This window comes from Alosa sapidissima, chromosome 23, assembly GCF_018492685.1.
Source record: "Alosa sapidissima isolate fAloSap1 chromosome 23, fAloSap1.pri, whole genome shotgun sequence".
Lineage (NCBI taxonomy): Eukaryota > Metazoa > Chordata > Actinopteri > Clupeiformes > Clupeidae > Alosa > Alosa sapidissima.
The window spans coordinates 4132349-4155956 of record NC_055979.1 but is presented as its reverse complement, the minus strand read 5'-3'; the positions used below and the strand labels follow the sequence as shown (position 1 = coordinate 4155956).

Below are 23608 nucleotides of genomic sequence, written 5' to 3'. Positions count from 1 at the left end.
AATGTCCCTTTTTTCATCAGAGATGTGTGTGTGTTATCTGACTTGATCTTTACCACAATTCCCCCCAATTGTATAATCAAAGGCCTTATACACTAGATGAGGCCATGAGAAATATGATGGTGTTATGGTCACCCTGCTGTCTGAGAGGGGATTCTCTCCAAGCGAGTATTTCATTTCCACTGCTGTTTTTATTCAGTCTGAAGGTTTGATAAAATGGAACCCGACTCATTTGTTCCACGTTCCATGAGCAACTGGTTTGCATCTCCACCCAAAGCAGTTAATGTGACAATGAATGTGAGACTCGCTGCCTTTCCCACGTCGAGAGAGTAAATCATGGCTCAACCAGCCTCCATCTGCTTAGTGTGGAGGGGAATATTGCTCACGAGTCTCTCTGTTGGGCGGCCAGCAACTGTTACAGTGATCCTTACTCTCCCACGTATCAGCAGAGTTTAAAAAGGTCCTCATAACCCTTGTTTGTGTGGGGAGTCTTGCTCACTTGTAGCTTTATGTTGGGTGGACAGAATCGTTGGCCTTAGACATTGATGGCTTTTGCGGTGAATATCTGATTCTGTGGGAGAGGACGACGTGAAAAGATGCCTGCTTCACACAACCTCACAGAGACCTATAGTTGTAAAGGCTTACAGACTTCATAATCTGGCTGAGGAAAGGTGTGTGTGTGTGTGTGTGAGAGAGAGAGAGAATGAAAGAAGTAAAGGAAAAAAGAAAGGTCAAAGAGACAGGAAGGGCATAAAAGAAAAAGAGAAGTACTTATGAGTGAAGGATAAAAAAGACGACAGGAGTGAATTAGAGAGAAGGTCAAAAGCAGAGGGAAGGACATACTGAAAGAGAGGCAAACGAGACCAAGAGAACTAAAAAAGCGTCCACGCGTTTAGCCCCTTCATCCCGTCCATCTCCCTGACACACTTGAGTTGGCTCAGTGGATCCCCGGGGAGAGGTTACAGCGTGAAAAAGCAAATGCCCCGTTTTAAATCTGTGTTTTCAATTTGCCCCCACATGGTTCAAATTAGCGGCGTATTTACTGAGCTCGGTAAGTGGGCAGACTGCCCTGAGGGCAAGAGGGTGATAGGTGAGAGACAGACCCCTGCCAGCCAAGGCCGCCTCCTCGCTCTCTCCAGCGACGTAAAGAGAAACATATTTTGTTTGTTTTTTTGTTTCTTTTGAATCTTTTCACTTGAGGGAATATCCAAAAATTGGAAGCTCTAAGATTTAATGATATTTCAGTCATGCCATGAAGCTTGTGTATGTGAATGACACATACTAGCTTCTAGTTCTTATGCCTGTAATAGGCAAAAAATATAATGGCGTATCCACCTTATTTGTGAAACCCTGCCTCCATCTGGTTCTCATCTTCTGTCCACTCTGTTTGCATTATAACTTAGTGCAGTCACAATAGGCTACCTAGAATATTCTGCACTTAATATGGATGTTCTATATGACTGACCTTTAAATACCTTAGGATGCATGAGGCACTGTCTATCATCACATTACAATCAATACAGCACAATGGCCGGAAATAGAAAAACGGATTTCTGCATACTGAAGTTTAATGGTGACGCCCATAGGTGGCTCACGAATATGGTGTATACTGTTGCTATTTAAAAAAAAAAAAAAAAAATGTTCCATGTATTGGTTATTGTTATTATGGATAAAGTGGGTGTATAGGTTCTCTGGCTCAACACAGAACAACTCTCCGGATTCTCTCAGATGATCAGTATCAGCATACTGTAGCAGTGCCCAGTGATACAGTATGTGATCCTCTGTAAAAGTGTGACATTAGTGATTGATTACTGACCGGAGTCATCCACAAAAAGGATTCAGTGACACATCCTATGAGCATTACACACTGTATATTGTAAATTACACGTTATATAATATAATACACCATTTAGATAGATAGAGATACATTTTGGGTTTTTTTAGGAATGTTTTAGCATAAAAAATATTATTGCTAAAATGAAAAAACCTAAATTGATTAGTAGCATTTGTGCTGTGTATGTGAGCTCCATTATACTGTTCTCTGGTATATTATTGGCTGGAGCTGTGTGTTTCCGTTGAACAGGGCCTGTGTTTTTTCTGATGGAGTGAAATGCGGAGCGTTCGCTCCCAATGGGGGGAAACTTTGCTGAGTCTGAGAGTCAACGGGAGAAAGTCTGGAATCCTCGGATTACATCATCGCCCATGATGTCATCCTTCTAGGGTGACTTTGGCACGTGAGACTGATCAAGCGGAGTCAAGCCCAGATTTTACTCCAAAGTCTCGACACGCCATCAATAAACGGCTTCAGGTCAGTGTTTGCCTACGAATTACAGCAGAGAGAAAAGCCAGGGCTGCTACACACACACACTCTCTCCCTTTCTCTCTCTCTCTCTCTCTCTCTCTCTCTCTCTCTCTCTCTCACACACACACACACACACACACACACACACACACACACACACACACACACACACACACACCTCCTCTTTCATTACTTCCCACTTCAATGTCCAAGTAATGACGTTCTTTTTTTTTTTTTCAAATAAAAAAATATAATAAAGAAAATTAGGGAATAAGAGAGAGGGAGAGAGAAAGAGAAGTGGAGAAAGATGGAGAGAGGCCTGAGGGGTAGGAGGTGCGGTTGATCAAATGACCGTCATTGGATATAAATCAAATCATTATGATGTCCCTCCAGAGAAAATACAAGAGGTCTGCATGCTTTCTCTCTCTCTCCCTTTCTCCCTTTCTCTGCCACTCCCTTTCTTCTGATCTGGCATGGCTTAAGGTCTGGCAGAGAAAAGGCTGGTATGGAAGTGTGTGTGTGTGTGTGTGTGTTTGCAGCGCATAGCTTTTAGGATGGAATCACATTTATTCTCATTAGCTTCTGATAATGTCAGATGGAAGGCAGGCGGCCCACGAGCCAAAGCTGTAAACCCCTACCCATCCCCGCCATTACCTCACACACACACACACACACACACATACCTCACATACACACACACATGTGTGCACACACACACACACACATGCAGAGACCATTACCTCACACACCCTCACCTACACCATTGCCGCATTGCCCTACAAACTCAAACACACACACACATACATACACACCATTTTTTCACATGCACACATTTACATTATCATACATACAGTATACACTCATCACATACACACACATGCACTCACTACCACACATACACATACACAGGCCACTGCTACATGCACACACACACTCTGTCTGACTGCTCCGTCAGCCACACACTCCTGTCCCAATGATGGTAGACATTTCATCACCCTTCCTGATCGTTCTCATAAGAGCGGATAGTAATCCTCTTCCTAACTGCCCATAGTCTGACCATATTCATACGATTTGTAATGGCGGTTTAGGGACTTGTAGTCTTCTGGAGTAGTCATGTCCACAAGGATCTCGTATTCTCTCCCTGTGAAGCAGCTTAGACCTCTGGCCAACAGCCTGGCCAATCACACGGCTGCCTCACCGCTTGCATGGATCCTGTTCATGCAAGAAAAATAGGAACTTGTGAAAAGCGATCCATACGTAAACATGATTGATGTACGGCTTTCACCTCCGAGACTACAGATGTCCCCTTGTTCTCCCCTCTCCTGCTCCCCTTCTGATGGTTTCACCATGTGGCGGCTAGCGCCACTGCAATGGATCATCGGTGAAGTAGTTTTGCTGTAGTGTGTCAGAGCGGGAGATGGCTTTCAGCTGACCCAGGAACAGTAGGCTGGGTGGAGAGTGATCCATCTGTCACGTATGGGCGTAGAGCTAACATGTTACTTCTACCTGAAATCACACTCACTGTACTGTACTGTACTGTACTGTGTGTGTGTGTGTCTGTGCGTGCGTGCGTGCGTGTGTGTGCGTGCGTGCGTGCTTGTTTGTGCATGCTTTTTCTTGCAATTGAGGGTAGGGACTGTGATCTCGCACTTTGTGTACTGTGTGTGTGTTTGCTTGTGTATTTTGTAATATATACTGTGATCATGTGTGTTGCAGTGGGGACTTAGAAGAGAGAGTTTATAATCCTCTTACCAGAATCTCAGTGATATTGACAAGTTGATGTTTTGCCTGTTGTTGAAGTTCAGTGAGCTGGTAATACCAGTGGCGACATTGCAAGCACAAACACTCTCACACATGTTTATACCCATGACTAGTACCCTCCCACACACACATCAATCATCAATTAATTATTCTTTGTGTGTGTGTGTGTGTGTGTGTGTGTGTTTCTGTGTGTGTGTGTTTCTGTGTGTGTGTGTGTGTGCACGCGCTGTTGGCCACTCTCCAGTGCAGGTGAATGTGGCACCTATTGGGTGTGAGTTCAGTATTGGAGCAGGTCTTGAGCAGACAGATGCCCTGTGGAGACCTGTGCTGCCACAGATACATCCCTTACCAGAGCTCATCCCTCTCTCCTCTCCGCACTCCTCTTCCCAACTCCACGCCAATAGTTTGCTGTCCTTACCTCTTTTCCTTCCTTCATATTCTCCTCATTTCTTCTCTCTTTCCTCCACTCCTCTCATCTCCTGTCTTCTTCAGTCCCCTGCCCTTCATCCCAATCCCCCCACCCACCCCATGCCATTTTTCATTTCCTGTAAATATTTTGGTCAGGATGCTTTTTACAGATGGATGTGTATTTTAAGTTGACAGGAGAGGTCATTCGAGATGGACGGCCCAGATTACCCCCCATCCCCCCCCCCCCCCCCCCCCACACACACACACATACTCACACTCGTCCCTAGAGTATGTGTGTGGGGGGGGCCTAAGAGAGAGAAAGAGAAAGAGAGAGTCCTGGTCCCAGGAGAGGAGACTCGATGGAGCATCTAGGGGGTGAGGAGGAGTAGTGGGGGTGAGTGGGGGTTGTGGGAGGAGGGGTGAGGGCTCTTTGGTCACTGGCTCTGCCGGGTCGCTCTTCTTGTTTCTCACGCCGTCGTCCCTCTGCTGGGGGGAGGAGATCATGTCAGGAGTCACTCGCTGGTGACATCACAGCACAGAGTATGCAGTTGCTATCGACAACATCATAGATCGGCAGCTGTGTGTGTATGTGAGGGTAGAGAGATTAAGCACTGAACCATTCCAGTTCAGGTTAGTTCAGCTAAGAACTGAATGGCTTGCAGCATTGTTTATCTTGTCATTAACATCTACTTTTTAACACTGAGTTATTCCAATCAGCCAGTGCATTTTTAAATTGCTTTGTATGTCACAAAAAGACAATTCATCAGTCTTCTCTTCAAACTAGATCTTACCTGTATCAGCATTTGCAGACACCAGCTTGTCCTTACTATATAAATAAAATTCTTACTTCTTTCTTACAAAGGGTGATCTGTGGCCACCTCTCTCCAGCCCCAGCACTGTTCCTGTCTGTCCAAAACTCTCGGACGGCACCACCTGATTGGACGTTTCCCGTCCTCCTCTGACGATGGTCCAGTGATGGATGGCAGGCCCGGTGTGGTGAGACTAAACTCTTCCTGTGATACGAGCGCTTCATAAACCCCTGACTGGTTCTTGGGTGGCGGCCACGTGGGATGATGTCAGTTTGCTTATGTGGGGGCTTTCCTGTAATGTATGCTGACTTAAGTAGGCGTGCACACACACACACACATACACACACACTCACACCATCGTAATATGTTTAAAACGCCGGCCTGTTTACTGCTGTTGTGTGGCAGAGGCCTAATGTCATAATGTGACTGGGTAGAGGTATATGCAGCACAATTTGGTAATGTGTGAATGCTAATGCAGCTTTATGAGTGGGCCATTTGACCACTGGCACAGGGGAGTTCAGCTTAAAGCCATAGGACTGGTTTCCCCTCCAGCATGAGATGAATGTGACATGATAGGGATACACTGATCTGGGGTCAGAGGCTATCAGGGTTGAATAGGATGTCCACGGTTCAGTATATGGATCATAACACAAGCAGGAGACAAGACGAGAGACACAAAGATATGTACAGTATACAGACAGAATTCACATTACACTCACACCACACAAACTCCAACTTTTAAACAGACCGTGTAAGTTCCTCTCTCTCTCACAACGTCTTTTTCTCTCTCACACACATACACAAACACACTAGCTATTTCTCGCTGTCTTTGTCTCACACACACACACACACACACACACACACACACACACACACACACACACACACACACACACACACACACACACACACACACACACACACACACACACACACACACACACACACACACACACACACACACACACTTCTCTCTCATTCTCTTTCACACACCCTCACAGAGGCCTAATTGATTTGAAACAGTCCATTTGTGCTGTGATGCTGCGGTGTGTGCTGCTCTCTGAAATAGCTCCTCTGGCGGAGGAGTGTGTGTGTGTGTGTATGTCTGCTGGCCGCCCTGTCTTGTGGTCTCTGTGTGTGTGTGTGTGTGTGTGTGTGTGTGTGTGTGTGTGTGTGTGTGTGTGTTGTGTTTGTGTGTGTGTGTGTGTGTGCGTGCATGCATGGGAGAGTTCACTTCATCCACTGTATGAGTGCTCGGTTGGTAGACATATGCATATGTTTTACTGTGTTTGTGTCTGTGCGTCCATATCTGTGTGTGTGTGTGTGTGTGTGTGTGTGTGTGTGTGTGTGTGTTTCCTAGGAGCTGTTTTTCCAGAGGAGCATGAAAGTTGTGTGTCCACAGCGAGCTCTAAGTGTATCTCCTCTGGGACTGAGGACTGCTGTTTGTTTAGTCTGCTGCACTCAAGATTAAAGAAAAAAACCAAAACACTCTGAGGGAGAAAGAAGGAGCCTTGCTACATTTTCCCTCCATTTTGCTCTCTCACTCTTTCTTTCTTTCTTTCTCTTTCTCCCTCTCTCCTTCTCTCCTTCTCTCTCTCTCTCTCTCTTACACACACACACACACACACACACACACACAAAGAACTGAATTTGTAACTAGTAAAAATGGCTGTCGTCTCCGTTGTAAAGATACATAATGTATGTTGTGATAGCCATACAGTGTTCCCCACAGAACTGAATTCCATTTGTGCTGGTTGGTTTGCAGAATTAACTTGAATACAAAGTTTTAACAAATTAGCGAAGCGTGGCTAAGATGCTAACCAGATTTAAACACAATTTAGTACAACCTGGAAAATCATTGTGCGGTGGTCAATGTTAATATTGTGGTGGGCCGCCACAAATAAGCCAATGTATGGGAAACACTGCCACATGCGGCACTAGTAGCACTGCTGACGCTTGATGTCCTGTGTGCCTGGTTCACACACATCAGCGGGTGTGACCTGAGCAGCTGACTGGATAATGAAAAACTCTCTAAGCCAATTAGAGAGCTGTGAGCTGGCTGCTGGCTGGGCCTACTCTACTGTTTTTCCCATCTCACTTAGGCACACACACACACACATCATATGCACATGTGACACACACATGTGCAATTGTCTCTGGATATTAGATATCTTCTCTGCTTGGCCGTTATCTGAATGTGTGTGTGTCTGTGTTTCTGTGTTTCTGTGTGTCTGTGTGTGTGTGTGTGTGTGTCTTTCAGCGTGATTTTATTTACCCTCCTCGTGTGTCTAATGAGGCAATGACATCACCTTGCTGATATCACCATCGGAATCAGTCAGGGTCATTAGTGACTCAGTTGCTGTCTGGTAGCATTTGACCTCTGTGGCCTGTGCAGTGACCTGTGAACCATGTGACCTTGAACTCTTTCATCTGTGTCTGTCAGATTGTGTGTGTGTGTGTGTGTGTTTATGTTAGGGCAGACACAAAGGCTTTTGATGAGGGCTAACGGCTGATAGTCAGACTGACGTGAACCCCTTTAACTTCTCCTTAAGACACCACTCCTGCAACACAGCCAGCGTTCATTTGGGGAGCCTGGGCTGGTTGCCCGTGGGTCATGAATCTGGTGGTTATTATCACCCCTACACCACCCCCCCCCCCCCCCCAGGTACGTACGCTGTAGCTCCCATCTGTGAGAGTGAATGATGATGATTTAAGCTTGACTTTTCAATCCCCTTGAGTAGGTCATTCAGTGGATTAGAAGCAGTCACTGAGACAATCAGTTTTATCACAATGGAGCTCATTCAAGAAAACACGTCATCTAGAGAGGGAGAGAGAGGGAGAAAGCAAGGTTGAAACAGGATGAAGACAGTTGACAGATTGCAGATCAAATCACCTCACTCATCAGAAGATTGTCATACATCTGTAACTCAGCATCATGTCATCCCAACTGTGTGTGTGTGTGTGTGTGTGTGTGTGTGTGTGTGTGTGTGTGTGTGTGTGTGTGTGTGTGATTATGTGTGGGTGTGTGTGAGAGACAATTAGTCATCTGTAAAACTGTGTGTTTGTATTTGCGGGTGCAAATATACATTGCATACTGTACACACACACACACACACACACACACACACACATCTGGATTCCTGTGCACTCCTTTCCTTCTCCACGTTTGGGCCTGGCGTCCCCGGAGAGCGATCAGCGCGTAACGCTCAGCATCACCAGGCCCAAATAACAGGAAGAGGCATCATCCGCCCACCAGTTCTGCTTCTCCTGTCCCCCCGTCTGCCCCCCATTCTGTGCCACTGGTGTCCAGTCGCAGGCATTGTCAGGCCTGACCTCACTGGAATGCTGAAACTATTATGTTCTCCTGTTCAAAGCACAAGGTGATTCCTGTAAGAAGGCATGCTCACAGCCATGGAGTCATGCATTCCTCTGGTTTGGAACAGTGGGAACCAGGAGTGTCACTCGTGGAGGGAACGTTGCAGGGGGTCTGTGTGGGAGGGTGTCTCTGTGTGTGTGTGTGTGTGTGTGTGTGTGTGTGTGTGTGGTGTGTGTGTGTGTGTGTGGTGTGGGAGTTTTTGAGGTGGTGTTTGTGAGCGTACATTCCTTTGGTTAGAGTAAAACTTACCGGGAGCCAGTATGTGTGGGAGCCAAGGAGGTGGCCCCAAGTCAAGAGGAGGTTTGTGTCATGAGAACATTTATGTGGCTGTGTGTGTGTGTGTGTGTGTGGGTGTGTGTGTGTGTGAGAGAGAGAGAGAGAGAGAGAGAGAGAGAGAGAGAGAGAGAGAGAGAGAGTGTGTGTGTGCATGTTTGTGTGTGTGTGTATGTGTGTGTGTGTGTGTGTGTTTGTGTGTGATGGCGTCTCTGTGTTTGTGTGTGAAAGAGAGACAAAGAAAGGAATGGGGACTGTGTGTCTGTGTGTAATTGCGAGCGCCTGTGTGGGTGTGTGATTGGAATATGTGTGTCTGGCCTGCCTTGTGAAGGTGTCGTCTAGCTGCAGTCCTGCCTGTGCGTGACTCACCAGAGCCAGGATCCGCGCTGAAGCTGATGATCCCTCTGGCCGTCTGACAGAGGCTAGAAGTCAACGCCGCAGACTAAACTAAGCTGTGGGTGTTCATTGTGTGACGTTTCATGTGTGTGTGTAAATTTTACAGTCATCTCTCTTTTCGTTCCAACATCCTGATCCCCGTACTCACCCACACACTCATGTCTGTCTGCAGGTGGGTGGGCGGGTGCAGAACCTGGAGAACCCCAGTCGCCTTTCGGTTCTGATGTTCTAATAATGTTTTGGATGCCATATTAAAGGCCAGCAAGGTTGAAAGATGAGCTATCAGAATTGTATGTTGTGGAGAGATGTGAGGTGAGCAGCAGGGTCCAAGTGCTTAAGGGAATCCCCTGGTTTGATCTGGACCAACAGTCGTTTCCCAACGCCACCCCCATCTGTCTCCCACTCGCTTCCTGTCTCTCCCAAAAGCCCTAAAAGTATAGTTTTTTTCTTTTTTAAAAGAATTTTATGTTGGCTTTTGAGTTTACTTCTTTTTTGTACTTCTTGTAAGGATTGACGACTGAGTGAATGGCACATCAAAGTGTGGGGTTGCACATTCCAGTACTGCATTTGTAAATGAAGATGCTGTAATTTGAGTGCTCCAGCTTGTCTCATACTGGGACTTTGTCATTGTATTATGATTATATCATTTTCAGTCTCGAGTTGATCATGGGGTCAGCAGCAACTTCCCAAAAGCAAGATGTAGGAGCCAGGCAACCTAAAAACACTCATGGAGAAGCCCAGTAGCATGGTTGACCTCACAAAACTTTTTGATGAGGAAATATATTTTTTAAATCTGACACAATACTTCTGTATTTCCTTTATGACTTTGTGTGCCATTACAAGACTGGGAGTCTGGAGTGTGTGTGTCTGTGTTTGTGTGTGTGTGTGAGTGTTTGATCGTTTGTGACCTGAATGGTGTGGACGTGTGTGTGTGTGTGCACTGAAGACCTGCCCTGGAGGATGTGTGTGTGGGTGCTAATGGGGTGCATTGTGTGTGTGGACAGTTTCGGAGACACCGCCATGTGACTGTTCTTTCCTTTTGATATTCTGTCATGTAATCCTGCCACCCGCTGCAACAGCCCTTTAATTTCGGGCTGCCGCTGAGATCTTCACGTCTCCCGAGAGGCTTCGACCTCAGGACACTCAGGCAGTTGTAATTGGGGTTTGCGTGTGTTTTACAAAGGAAGGAAAAAAAGGAGAGAGAGAGGGAAAGAGGGAGTGGGAGAACGAGTGTCAGTAACACCAGACAGGAGTAGGATGATGTAGCAAAACAGTAATTAGCGTTGCAGTGTTTAAGAGCATGGCGAGGGAAGACTAGGCCTGTGTTTGTGTGTGTGTGTGTGTTTTCGTCTCTGTTTATGCTAAAGTGTGTTTGTGTGTACGTGTGTATATATACATAAAGACATATCCATGCGTGTGAATGACTGTGAGTGTATTTGTGTGTGTATGAATTTGTGCGTGGGTCATACCTGTCAACATTTAGCTTTCCAAAAACGGGAGATTTTTTTTCGGGGGGGCGGGGGGGGGTAGGGTGGTCAGTGTTTATACCGAATCTGTGTTTGCATATTTAATACGTTTCATACACATGTTTCAACACTGCATTTCGGTCGTTGCTTTTACCTTATCATTCATTACCTTACGCATGCCAGTTATGTATCCACCAGCTGCCTGCCTGCAGCCTACTTCCAAAACTCCAAAGCTGCTTGCTGTCAGATTTGGTTCCGAGAAAACAAGTTCAGTGTATCAACAAGACTCAATAACAGTTTATGTGATGTGTTAATCAATTAAATTCCCAACAATTTCCAATTTCACAACAGCTAGTTCTGGAGTAGGCCATTCATCTAGCCCGCTTGCTTACGACGAGACTCAGGCTGAGCAGTTGGCACCTTATTATGACCGCCGCTAGCGAAGCGGTCATATAGGGATTGTCAAAGTTTTTTTTTTTTTTTCCGTCATCTACTTCCTGAATTTTTGGTCAACGATACCCGGGACACCGAACCACCGGGGCACATGAAATTTGGTGGGTATGTAGCCCCACTAGACTTTTACGGAAAAATTTCGTTTCGTCCCAGGGGACCACTCCCCCCCCCGTGCTGGGCCCCCCGAACCGCAAAAAAAGCAGTTTTTCCTAAATAACTACCTGAACCGTGGCACTGAGGATGAAGAATCTTTTATGGCATGTTGGTCTCAAGGGCCCACATCAACCTGGCCCATAATCACTCATTTGTGATTTGCACACCCCCCCCGGTAAAAAATGAAAATGCAATATTATTCTGCTTTAATCGCCCCTATCTTCAGTTAAGATGTTCAAATTTTATGTGTATGATTGACCTGGCATTCTCTGGCGGTATGCCAAGTTTCGTAGAATTTCATCCATGGGGGGTCTAAAAAAAATTAGGTTATGTGTACATTTAGTGACTGTACACTCATTGGCCTGTAGATGGCGGTGCACACATATACACATGCACACACACACAGGCACCCACATACTATCGGTATTAGAACGGCCGATACATAATTACAAATTCATATTCATCATCATCATCATGGCTACATTTCCAGTATTGGCGATAAGTAGTCGTTTGTCCACTAGATGGCGCATCGTTGCAGTGAGACGTAATTTTGTTGGAAATTAAGGGCCTGTCCACACGGAGACGCTTTTTAGGTTAAACGCAGAGGTTTTGCTTCGTCTTGGCCGAGCGTCCAAACGAATCCTGTAAACGCACTGCCCGAAACCGCACTTTTCTGAAACCTGGTCCCAGAGTGGAGAAATCTGAAACCGTAGCCCGTTTGAGTTCGTTTAGACAGCGAAACCGCACATCCTGCTTGCATATCGATGATGTCATCGCCACACCTCAGCTGCCCTGGACTTGCACTTATAGTATTGCCTAACAATACTAGTTTTCATACATGACATTACCTACGATTACACTCCGTTAAGATAAATATCACAACTGATGCTGCGCAGCACCGATAGCTTATGACTTGGTGGACTGAACACTGTTTTTCCCGATGTTTTTTTATGCATTCTAGCTACTGAGGGGCAGCCATGGCCCACTGGTTAGCACTCTGGACTTGTAACCGGAGGGTTGCCGGTTCGAGCCCCGACCAGTGGGCTGCGGCTGAAGTGCCCTTGAGCAAGGCACCTAACCCCTCACTGCTCCCCGAGCGCCGCCATTGTAGCAGGCAGCTCACTGCGCCGGGATTAGTGTGTGCTTCACCTCACTGTGTGTTCACTGTGTGCTGTTTGTGTTTCACTAATTCACTGATTGGGTTAAATGCAGAGACCAAATTTCCCTCACGGGATCAAAAAAGTATATATACTTATACTTATACTTATACTGTCAGTGACGCGAGAGAACTTAAGTTATTAGGAAAGTGCGGTGTAAGTTTAGGCTACATTAATTTGTGCGTAGTGCCAGTGTCATTAATTTATTTTACATGTCTTACAACATATATACATGCATTCACAGTCGAGTGAAATCAGATATAAGCATACAAAGACACAAAGACGCTTAGAACTCACGTTAAGCCGATGGTAGCACACTGAATGTGAATGCACGATTTGATGCAGGCAAAAGTATTGACTGTTACTAACGAAGGTTTTATAGCAATATTATAAATGTGGCGACAGAATAGCCTAGAACTTGGGTAAGCCTTGCATTTAGTAGCCTAATTGCGGTGATAGCCAAAACTAATGTGAATCACGGACTATCCTACAACCAAAGAAAGTAAAGGACGAGTAAAAAAATAAAGGACGGGACTGCACCCTTCACAAACCGTAAAATAAAGTTTATTAGTTTTACAATTGGCTACAGTTGACAGTTCACCATCAGTCCACACAAACAATTCTGGTTTCCTTGCACTAGCCATTTCGTGGTTTTGCAAGTTTTGGTGAATTTCTGTAAAGACACAGTGCCACCTATAGGCCTGGGGTATGAAGTAACGTGTTGAGTCGTGTTGAGATGGATCCGTTTGGGCGCAAATATTTTTGATACGGTTCCAGGGAAGACGGAGGAAAAAAAGATCGGTTTGGTACGTGTGGACTAGGCCTAAAAGTGGGTTGGAAAAACAATGGACGCTTACAAGGACTGTAGTTTACCGCAGAGAACGTCTAATAAGGATAGGACGATGTTCACATGAAATGTAATTCCCATTTCTTCTTGAAGCCGAAATAAATACGTGCGTGTGTGTGTGCGTGCGTGTGTGTGTGCGTGTGCTTGTGTGTGTGTGTGTGTGCGTAAGCCACTGAGACTCGAGTGTGTTCCTCGCGTGTCTGCTTCAGTCTTCGTGTGCGTCTCGTGCGTGTGTGCGTCTCGTGCCTCCCCAGGGGAATACTGGGCGGCGATTATTTGTCAACACCCGCTTGTGACAAACATGTTTTTGTTTGGCCTTTGTCCCTGTCACTCACATGGCCTCCCTCTGTCTCTCGGCCTCTTCCTCTTTGTGTTTCCGGCCCTCAGTCCTGACAATGGAGGCCAGAGCTGGAGGGCATGCGAGGAGCAGCACGCCGTCTTCATGTGTTACACAGCCTTTCCGTGATGTCACTGAGAGGCCCAGCGATGCGGGAGGTCCTTCCAACACCTCTAATATCTTTACCATCGCACACACACACACACGCACACACACACATACACACACATTCTCTCTCTCTCTCTCTCTCTCTCTCTCTCTCACTCACACACACACACACACACAGAAACACACAGACACACACACACACACACACACACACACACACAATCATCATTTCCAGTAAAATGTGAGGAGATGGGAAGCAGAGCAGGGGGGTGGTAAGGTCAGACATTACAAAGCACATTGGCAGGAATTCCTCATAGATGATTTTCCAGATGCCAGACATTCCCAGCGTGCTTTCCGTATATTTCCTGGCATAATGCGTGAGGATAATTTAGACGCTGGCCGGCGGCTTGCAGCAAACACTCATAGACACAGCACAAAGGGGACGAGCTCGGAATTCTTCCTGAAACCAGGCCATTCTTCCTGCCCATATTTGGAAGCGAAAGGAAGGGAATCCCAGGTGATGACTCACCAACTTGGATAGTGTGAGGGGGAACTCGCTCCCCATTCATCAGTGAGCTCACTGGGTCCAGGCTACAGACGCGCACACACACATAACCAGACCCTGAGGTGAATACTATTCTACTAGACTGTGTGTGTGTGTGTGTGTGTATTTGTCTGTGTCTGTGTATTCATATGTTTCTTTGTTGGTGTGCCTCAGCTGTCTGTTTATCCTTGTACACGTCTGTGTTTGTGTCTTTGTATGTGTTCTCACTTTTGAGCCAGCCTGTGTGTGTGTGTGTGTGTGTGTGTGTGTGTGTGTTTCAAACGCTCCAGAAGCAATGAAATCAGCCTGAAAGAAGTGTTCCGTGCTCCTGCCAACGTTGTGTGCATGTGAAGCACGGGCAGTCTTTTCCGAAGAGGCGTTTGTGAGTTTCAGAGACTCCATACTCCCAAGGTCAGTAGGCTGTACTGTACTTAAAGAAAAGAAGACAGATGGCCTATGGCTAAAGATACCACTACCATACCGTCCTCTCCCTCTTCCTCCTCCCAAAGTGGACAACATGATTTATAGACACTTTATAGAGGTTGCTATAGTAAGACATGTTGTTATTTCATCCCCAGGTTGAAAACTTTTTTTCTGTCCTCTCTTTTTTTTTCTCTCCCTCGTCTTCGCCTTCCCCCTCAGGCTGTCCCATGTGGACCTCCTCCTGCTGCGTCCGCCCATAACGGCCATCATTACCGATGAGACTCTGGTGCGCTGAGCTCACAGCTGGCTTTTACGGTCGCCCCCCCCTGAACCCTGAGCTAATAGGCAGGCGGTCTTTAGGGGGTCATTAAGGCCGTTTAGAGCACAAGTCTGATGACCCTGCTCTCGTCTCGTCCATTCCTCCACGGTCACCCTCTTATTTGCTCACCGAGCCTCTGCTCAGTTTGTTCTACTCCCTCTTTCCAATTCCTTCGGGTCATTCTCTTGTTCTCTCTCCTCCTCCTCCTCTTCTCTTTCCAATGGTCTCTAATCTTTGTCCTTCTTCTCACTTCTTAACTGTCCATTTCTCCATTTCTACTTCTTGTTTGGCTCAGAGCGTCATTTTCGTGTCATTTTCTCTCCACCTCCTCCTCTCATCCTCTAATCTATTCTCAATACTACTTCTCCTCTCCTGAGTAATTGGTGTGTTCTCCTAGTTAGTTCTCTCCTCTCCTTTATTTGCTGGTTTCTAAACTTTCCCCTCATTCCAAAAACAAACAAACAGCCAGCACTTGTGATGCTAATCAAAAGTCCCAGATGACCCTGCCACAACAGCCCAACACACACACACACACACACACACACACACACACACACACACACACACACACACACACACATGCATTACAGCCTTATAGACCCCATCTCAAAGGGCCACTGGATTTTACACAGTGCCTTTGGGGAGGTGGGTTGTGTTCAGTTTGTGTGTGTGAGTGTGTGAACATGCTGAGTTTGCATGTTTGTGTGTGATTTCTTCTAACCCCCTCCACCCCCCTCACTCTGCACCAAATGGGGGGGGGGGGGGGGCAAAGTGCAAGTCTATCAACAAGAAAAGTTCTTTACATGAGCTGTAGCTGTGTGGCATAGCTGACATAGCTGACTCATCATTGTCCATGGTGTTCAATTGGAAACTGATTTTGCCCATCATTCAAATGGGGCCTCACTCTCTCTATCAGTGGGGGAGTCCTTACTAAAGTGTGTTTGTGTGTGTGAGAGTGAATGGCTTTTCACATGGGTTTGCCTGTGTATGTATTTCTGTGTTTGCTCTTGTGTATCTGTGTGTATCTGTGTGTGTGTGTGTGTGTGTGTGTGTGTGTGTGTGTGTGTGTGTGTGTGTATTTCTGTGTGTGTGTTGGGAGGGGGCAGTGCTGGGCTGGCAGCCCTGTCATTTGTGTGGCGCCCGCTGGGCTGGGCTGAGCTGGGCTGCAGCGCTGGCCTCTAATTAGCCGCCAGGCCCCAGAGCCCAGCGCCCGCTCTGAGCATGCTCAGCCCTGCCCACAACGGCCTCTTCCTGTTGGGGAGGACGCACTGGCCAGCACAGCTTCCTGTGCTTTTTTAGACCAATTGGGAAGCAATCTGAGAAGCAGTGCCTGATTCTGACCAATAAGGGCCAGTTGCTCAGCATGCAGACCAACTTCCTGCTATTTTTTCAGCATGTTTGGTTTATGTTAGCTGTAGCTGTTGCTAGTGATGGTAATTTTGTACTCCACATAAATGAAGACTCAGTCAAAACATGTGGGGGGAAAAATCAGGAACAGATTTTTATGTGTAATGGTCAATACAGAGGGAGAGACAGCATGGCATCACATAAAGATTCACCAGTTGTTGGTCTGCAGCTAGAGGTTACTGTGTGTTCCATTTGGACCGGGAAATTGGAATTTCAGTCGAACAGACCTCACCAATCTTGACTTCAACTTCAGTTGGCACCACGCATCAGCAAAAGTGAAAGCTGTAGTAACTGCCTATATGCCTTTTCTGGAGTGCTCTCTAGCCAGCTCAAATATTTACATCAGCTTTGTTGTAGCGACTATTGTTTTAGTGCACCTGTTTACACGGACTTGGTTGGGTGTTGCACCTAGTGAATGAGCACGTTACGATGCTGAAGGATTTGTGTGTGTGTGCCAGAGTTAAATAAAGAGTTGCCCTGATGGGCATAAACAAGATATTTAGTGTCAGAGTGAACATGAAAAGAACGGAATTTAACAGAAGATGCCGTTACAACACAACTGACACTCCACTGGAAATATATGAGCTGGCTAAGGAGCTTTCCGTGGCATATAGTCCATTAGTGTTAGTTATATCATCACCTTTGTCTTATTTGTGTCTCATTAGGTCTAAATTACTAAGAATTAGCACACAACAGCCTACTTTCAAATTGTATCAATGAAAATGTTGCTACAGTGCATGCTGTAAAATACTGTGCGTTTCATTATCAACTGGTATTGCTGACAGTGATAGGGACAGTGTGCTTGGGTGTGATGTCATCGCTAGGTCCGCCTCATTAATGATTGGGTCCAGAAGGGTCTATACCAACAAGTGGGCTTTGCCACAGTGTAGGTTAGATGGGAGCTGTTTTACTGTAAGAGACCATTTGCCTGAAGACTGCAATCATTTGCCATTGTTTCTTCCCCCTGGAGGTTTAATCCACTGTTGAAGTCAAAGACACCCAATTAAAGAAGTCTTTCAAAGTTACTGGAAAAAAATACTGTAAAATAAAGTAAACATTCGAGGGTACTTTCAATAACCAGTTTGACAATAAACATAACAAATTCAGTTTCCAAATGCTGCATATTTTTACCTTGGCCTATCAGATCTTTGTGGTTGAATGCTATTCCCTGGGTACACTTAAACCAGCCCTACATCAACTAGGCTCTCTGTTTCTGTGAATGTGCTCACATTTATGCGAGTGAGAATGTGTGTGTGTCTGTGACGGAGAATGCGTCACAGAAACAGAAATGCAATGTCCTTGTATCTTCTTAATGGCCCCCTGTGTGTGTGTGTGTGTGTGTGTGTGTGTGTGTGTGTGTGTGTGTGTGTGTGTGTGTGTGTGTGAGTGGGTGGGTGGGTGGATGTGAGGGAGGTTGACTGATTGGAAGGGGTGTTTTCGGAGAGTGTGACACACACAGTGTGGAGGTGAAGTCAGCAGCCAGCGGAGCATTCGAGGGCAAATTAGGCCTAGTCCACATGTACTAAACCGATCTTTTTTTCCTCCGTCTTCCCTGGAACCGTATCAAGAATATTTGCGTCCAAACTGATCCATCTCAACACGACTCAACATGTTACTTCATACCCCAGGCCTATAGGTGGCACTGTTTCTTTACAGAAATTGACCAAAACTTGCGCTTTACAAACAGACAGAATAGGCTACGACGAAATGGCTAGTGCAAGGAAACCAGAATTGTTTGTGTGGACTGATGGTGAACTGTCAACTGTAAAACTAATAAACTTTATTTTACGGTTTGTGAAGGGTGCAGTCCCGTCCTTTATTTGGCTAACGCAGGTAGGCCTACTAATCACCTTTACTTTCTTTGGTTGTAGGATAGTCCGTGATTCACATTCGTTTTCTCTATCACCGCAATTAGGCTACTAAACGCAAGGCTTACCCAAATTCTAGGCTATTCTGTCGCCACATTTATAATATTGCTATAAAACCTTTGTTAGTAACAGTCAATACTTTTGCCTGCATCAAATCGTGCATTCGCATTCAGTGTGCTACCATCGGCTTAACGTGAGTTCTAAGCATCTTTGTATGCTTATATCTAATTTCACTCGACTGTGAATGCATGTGTATATGTTGTAAGACATGTAAAATAAATGAATGACACTGGCACTACGCACAAATTAATGTAGCCTAAACTTGCTTTCTCGCACTTTCCTAATAACTTAAGTTCTCTCGCGTCACTGACAGTAGCTAGAATGCATAAAAAAAACACAGGGAAAAACAGTGTTCAGTCCACCAAGTCATAAGCTATCGGCGCTGCGCAGCACCAGTTGTGATATTTATCTTAACGGAGTGTAATCGTAGGTAATGTCATGTATGACAACTAGTATTGTTAGGCAATACTATAAGTGCAAGTCCAGGGCAGCTGAGGTGTGGCGATGACATCATCGATACGCAAGCAGGATGTGCGGTTTTGCTGTCTAAACGAATTCAAACGGGCTACGGTTTCAGATTTTTCCACTCTGGGACCAGGTTTCAGAAAAGTGTGGTTTCGGGCAGTGCGTTTACAGGATTCGTTTGGACGCTCGGCCAAGACGAAGCAAAACCTCTGCGTTTAACCTAAAAAGCGTCTCCGTGTGGACAGGCCCTTAGAGACAGATCTGCTCACATCACTGCTAACTAAACCAGCTGCACTTCATACTGCACTTATTAAAACACACACATACACACAATATTATTTAATCACTTAATCCTTTATGACAGTTTGTCTGATTCAATATTTAACTGTAAGATTTAACCATCTTTTTTTAGACTTGATTGAAGACAGCCTATTGAAGGCAGCTTCTACAAGATGCCGGTGTTCACAATTTGTTTCCACTGACGGTACATTTGGTCACTCTAGGGCTTTTTAAACATGGTAAGCTGTGTACTATTTCATATCTAATTCCTATCCTTTTCAATCAATATTGAATCAGAAACTAATTTCACTGAATCAAATTGTTAGCTTGTGTGTCATAATTGAATTAAATCTGGGTATCTGTGCCACTGCCAACCCGCACACACACACACACACACACACACACTTCTCACTGCCAGCCTCGGGTATCAGAGAGAGAAGGAAGAGGGAGAGATGTTATAGTAAGAAGAGAAGAAACAAGAGTTTAAAGGAGAGAGTAAGGGATATTTTGAGAGGGTTGAAATATAGAGATTGAGATATGAGTGAGCAACAAGTGGAGAAAGTGACAGAGAGATAGAGGTAGAGAAAGTGACAGATAGAGGTGGAGAAGGGGGACAGAGCAACAGCGAGAGGGTGAAGAAAGTCTTTTGTCTGTGGCTGACAGGAGGTTAACTGGCCTGTTCATGAATGAGGGGTCATCGCTGGGTCTGTGTGTGTGTGTGTGTGTGTGTGTGTGTGTGTGTGTGTGTGTGTGTGTGTGTGTGCGCGCGCGCGCGCGAGCGTGCTTGTGTGTGTGCGTGCATGCTAACGAGATGTCTTCAGCTGGGTGCCTCAAATGCCCAAACTTATCCAATAGAACTCATCCAATAGAAAGGCACTCTTTGTTCTACAAATGACCAGAGTGAGTGTGTGTGTGAGAGAGAGAGGAGAGAGGAGTAGTATTTTTTCCAGAATTGTGAAAAGCATTTACTAGTGCTGTCCAGACATTAATCTGCAATACTCTCTCTCTCTCTCTCTCACACTTTCTCTCTTTCTTTCAGTGCCCCTCCTCCATCAAAATAAACAAGGCTGCACCCATGTCGTGTGACAGAGAGTTCTGCTTTATCAGTCAATCTGTAAACAAACTCTCTCTGTGCCACTTTTCAGCTCAGGACAAATGCACTGATGAAAGCTTAGCAAAAGAGTATGGCAGGAGTTTTTTTCTCCCATTTATATTTAAACAGCTTTTAACCATAGCTTGGCCAGAAACATACATGTGCACTCACAACTAGAACACTGGTTGTCAGAAGCAACAGTAGGTTTCAAGTGAGTGGGTGTGTAAATGTGTGTTTACACATGTGTGTCTTTATGTTGTGTGTGCGTGTCTGTGTGTGTGTGTGAGTGTGTGTAGATGCTTGTGTGTGTATTTTCTGTATGTATGCTTGGTTGTGTATTTAGTGTGTGTGTGTGTGTGTATGTGTGTGTGTTCTTGCTGTGCGACCTGCAAACACAGACAGCGCTTATGACTGGGAGTGGCTCAGAGCAGAGTGAATAGGAGTGTTTGCAGAGGCTGTGTGTGTAAATCAGATGAGATGAAATGAGAAGGCTCACAACACAACACAGAAAAGAACAACAAACACATAACACAACACAACACAACACAGAAAAGAACAACAAACACATAACACAACACGGAGCACAGCACAACACAGCCCATAGATCAGCACAGCACAGGGCAGCGGACTTCCCCAGAGGCCGAGAGCTGTACATGCACATGCACATGGCACAGCACCAGAGGGAGAACACAGCACTCAGCATGGACTCAGACACAAACTCATGTGGATGGGAGAGAGACGTGACTTCTGACTGAACATCTGGATCACAAAATCAGTTTAGAAATCTGTTTGTATCCCCTGCTACACATTAGTGCTCCCTGAGTCATTTATGGACACCGCTGCAGCCTCCCCCACGCCATTTCTTCCTGAACAAGTCACATTGTTGTTACAAAGTATGCTCTACCACGTCCCTCAAGTCCAGAAGAAAGAAACAGAGATTTTGGAACACTTTATATTTTTCATTGCTGTTTTCTTATTGGTGGTAACTTTTTGATCGATTTTTGTGACACTTTCTTTAAACAGTCATGCTCATATAGCAACTTTGAAAAAAAGAGACTGTACACTTTAAAAAAAAAAAAAAAACTTTTATAAGAAGAATGAATCATTCCATGTCAGTGCTTATATAACCAAATAAAAAGATACAGAGATACAGTATTCCTGTTTTCAGCAGTTTTCCTCGGAATGTTTCCACTCTGGCCTAGTGGGGCCTGTCGGTGACGCGGCTTCAAAGCTGGGAAATAAAATGGCTGCCGCTCGCTTCTCCCACCAGGAAAAGCAGTTAATTAGTGCCCTGTTAATGATCCGTGCAATTAGAGCCTTTAAGGCGGCAAGGTTTACATGCGGATGTCGTGTAGTAAAACATAAAACCTAGAAGGAGTTGGCCAAAATGCCACAGCCACGTCCCACAAAGCGTGCGCAACATATGCCCATATGATGTAGCTCTCTCTCTTCCTCGTCTTCCTCTCTACTCTCTCTCAGTCATAAAAAAACATACATACACACAGTGAATAATACAAATATTTAAGGTGTTATGTGCTTTGATTAAATTTCTCCTCACAAATTTCATTTAAAGTACAGTATAAATCTGTGTTCCTGTGAAGCAGGCTAAACCTGTATGAAGTCAAATTATTCCTTATTTGTTATATTTATTATAACTTATTTGTGGTCATGCTTGTGACAATATCTATGAAAGTGCTGCAATGTCATGGAAATTGGGTTTCCAGCAATGGCCTTCGATGCACATAAAATTGGAATTGTCCTGAGATATGGACCTTGGATCATTGGATCACTTCCTAGGGCTTATAAGATCATTTTCAAAGTGGGATCTATATTCTATCGTCTATCCCTGAGCAGATTAGCATTGTATGGTTCTGGCACTGGTCTGCAGGCTCCCTGTGGTGTCCATGTGCTGTTCTGTGTGTGTGTGTGTGTGTGTGTGTGTCTGTGTGTGTGTTTGTGTGCATGTGGCTGACTTGAACAGCCACTGATAGTCAAACCACTAGGCTTTGACATGACACTCAGTTATTATCACAGTTGGCAACAAACCACTTTACCATGAAGATGGCAGACAGTGCCTTTTTGAAGGCATTATATTTCACCATGCCTTACCATACTGTATTCATTAGGTAGGTAACACTAAGTAGGTAATGCAAGCAATATGTCTGTAGTGAGTGTCAGTGAGAACCAACAGAATTGTCCAGCATCACTTGTGGGCAGGAAGCCTAGTCTGTTTATTAGAGACACTTAAGTGTGTGTAAAGGCATAGTCTGACACACACACACACACACACACACACACACACACAGTGCTCTGTTTGTTTATCACATCACTCAGCTCTACATCAAAACACAGCCATTCTGCATACAAGTATGTGAATGTGTGTTTGTTGGTGTGTGTGTGTGTGTGTGTGCATGTGTGCTCATATGTGTTTACATAGGTTTGCATGTGTTTATGTGTACGTGTCAGTGTTCACATACATATGTTCATGTGTGTATTTGTTTGTCTCTGTCTGTGTCTTTGTGTGTGTGTGTGTGTGTCAGGATGACAGATGCCTGAGAGTCAGGAGTCCTGGCGTATCCCTGTGGTCAGTGGCGGTCCCCGCGCCCCTCCTCACCCCCCCTCAGGTCCAAAGCTGCTCCTTCTCCCCCCAACAGGCAGAGCCGGCCGCAATCTGGAGCATGTTACTGCCACCCCAACGCCCTCTCCTCCTCCCTCTATTCCCTCTCTCTTTCGCTTTCTCGCACTCTCTTTCTCTCTTGCTCTCGCTCTCTTTCATTCTCCTACTGCACCCTCTCTCTCTCTCTCTCTCTCTCCTTTTCCCTTTGCACCCTTTCTCTCCCTCTTCCCCTCACCCACTCTCTCTCTCTCTCTCTATCCTCTCTTCCTCGACTGCCCTTTCACTCTCTTTCCTCTGTCTGTCTATCCTCTGGTTCACATGTCCTAGTGTACAGATCCAGAGCCCAGCCTTGTCAACAGAGAGAGAGGCAGCAGTGTCTCTAGAAACATGCAGTCGCATGGAATAAGAGAGACAAGAGTGGGGTAGAGGTGAAGACAAGAGGAGCAGGAGTGTACACACACACACACACACACACACACACACACACACACACACACCGCACACGCACGCACACACACACACACACCGCACACGCACGCGCACACACATACACACGTACACACATACAAACACAATCTAGTAATCTCAGCAATACACAGCGCTAACTTAATATACATATTTGTAGAGCTACATACACAGGCAGGGAGGTTTTAGGTGTGAATAGAGTGGGGGGCATAGGGCTTATTATTA

At 45.5% G+C, this 23608-nt stretch overlaps 2 long non-coding RNA genes across 5 annotated transcripts in view; one reads left to right on the top strand and one right to left on the bottom strand.

The window, feature by feature from the left end:
* Positions 1 to 23042, top strand: part of LOC121699020 — a 27603-nt gene extending 4561 nt beyond the window's left edge. The window contains exons 2-6 of one of the 4 annotated variants that reach the window (XR_006026927.1): positions 2081 to 2305; positions 5331 to 5464; positions 7721 to 7942; positions 19342 to 19447; positions 20248 to 21456. This is a non-coding gene — a long non-coding RNA (uncharacterized LOC121699020). Of the gene's footprint in view, positions 1 to 2080; positions 2306 to 5330; positions 5465 to 6637; positions 6784 to 7720; positions 7943 to 19341; positions 19448 to 20247; positions 21457 to 22841 lie in introns of those variants that run through there. The other 3 variants (XR_006026926.1, XR_006026929.1, XR_006026928.1) reach the window with 3 other exon arrangements.
* The window catches only part of LOC121699024, a 12179-nt gene continuing 5167 nt past the window's right edge, over positions 16597 to 23608 (bottom strand). The window contains exon 3 of the long non-coding RNA XR_006026933.1: positions 16597 to 17516. This is a non-coding gene — a long non-coding RNA (uncharacterized LOC121699024). The remainder of the gene's footprint in view (positions 17517 to 23608) is intronic.